A 1,931-nucleotide genomic window follows, 5' to 3' on the forward strand; every position below is an offset into this window, starting at 1 on the left:
TCTCTGGAGGGGCAGTGCAATAAGAACACGTTCTTCGTATTCATCATCTTAGTTGTAATGGAAAAACCAATCATGATCAGTGTATCGTCGTTGCTGATTTTAACATATTTATATAACAACACCCTCTACATTTCACGACCTGATAATACAATTGGTGATCAAGCCTATGTTTGTAAAAATTTTAATAAAGATATTGATGTGCCTTGTGCATGGATGAAAAATTGGGGATCTGTTATTTTAAAAAATGTGAATGGTACAAATGTTTATACCATTGAAAACGTGGAAAACCTGCACTCTGTAAAACTTGCATTCATTGAAAAAGATGGACAGTCTCGAAAATACGTTGAAAGCCGATGGATTCACCTTCATGAGGCTGAAAACAGAGAGGGCTCTGTATCAAAGGGTTACATCACCGACTCTTTCCTATTTCTACAAGTTGTAAGCACTATTAATGTAATTTTATTATTCAATATTTTGATTGTAGCACTCATATACATTATTTATATCAAAATAAAGAATCGTTAACCTTAACAACATTTCATTTAATTATTATCGACATAACATTTAACTGTCCAACTCAATCACCTTCTCCCTCCTCCCAACGTATTCCTACTTCTTTCCCTCTCACAACCAAATAACTTCTATTTAAAACTGCATTCTTTGTAGTATAAATACAACCAATATATGTATTAATGCTTACACTCACTGACATCGTCGAAAGCCAATAACATCATGTTACCAGTAACAGCAACCGTTTAACAGTTACACGTTTCGTCACTTACCTACTCCTCTGTGCTAGAATCGGTTATCTTACCCTACTGTCGAGTGCGGAGCGAAGAATCCGCATGTAGGTGCCTTGTAGAATTTGAAGACGTCGACGAAAGGTGTAGCCCCAAATAGGGATGGTGTAGGAACAGATGCTTCCAATAATTGCGTTAAACGCACAGATTTTGGTCTGTTGGGAGATGGTCTTGTTACGGAAGCAAGATTTAAGTGGACGAATGCACCCAGAGCCTTGTTACGGGTCGCTTTAATGTGGTGCCGCCAGTTTAGGCGTCTATCGAAGACGACGCCTAGGTACGTGACAGAGATGTTCCATTTGATGGGGCGGTTGTTGACGATGACGGAGGGAGGCTTTCGGAGCCTACGAGAAAAGAAGATTGCTTCCGATCTAGTCTCGTTAATGCAGAGTCTCCATTTCCGATACCAGTTTAGGAGCCGGGGCAGAAACCTATTGATTCTCGCTGTGCAACGGAGAATGGTGCGGGAAGAGTTTATGATGGCACTGTCGTCAGCGTACAGAGCAGTCATAATAGAAGAGTGGGAGGGCATGTCCGCGCAAAACAGGTTAAACAGAATATGGGAAAGTTTGGAGCCTTGTGGGACACCGGCTGTGACGGGTTTACTAGCAGAGAGAGCAGAGCCAACGCGGACTCGAAGGCTTCTGTCTGTGAGAAAGGATCTTGTAGTCGTATGAGATGACTATCAAAAGTTGTGGTTCTGAGAAGAACCAATTTTATAATAGCGTTGGACACATTTCTGCATCAATGATTAGTTATGACACTATTGCAGCATCTACTGGTGACACTATTGCAGCATCCAAATGAAAGTGAGCCTGGTGTTAGACTGATTTATTCAATTATTTACACGCTATTTATACAAAAATTATTTACATTGGTTTAATGGCAATAGTTATTTCAGCAGTTTACATATGTGTGTGTAAATGTCTATGACCTAGTTAGTCGCATTGTACCGCGATTTTACTAAGTCGGCAGAAATGATGAACTTTAATTATTACATATTTGAATTGTTTATTGTTATACCGAGTGTTCCCACAACCTGATTATCCCGACTAGAAAGTGTTGGATGTTAAGGGCGATGAGTTTAGAGATAAGGCCTTCGTGCCAGACTCGGTCGAAGGCTTGCCTGCG

The sequence above is a fragment of the Agrilus planipennis genome, unplaced genomic scaffold, assembly GCF_000699045.2.
Source record: "Agrilus planipennis isolate EAB-ADULT unplaced genomic scaffold, Apla_2.0 scaffold262, whole genome shotgun sequence".
Taxonomy (NCBI): domain Eukaryota; kingdom Metazoa; phylum Arthropoda; class Insecta; order Coleoptera; family Buprestidae; genus Agrilus; species Agrilus planipennis.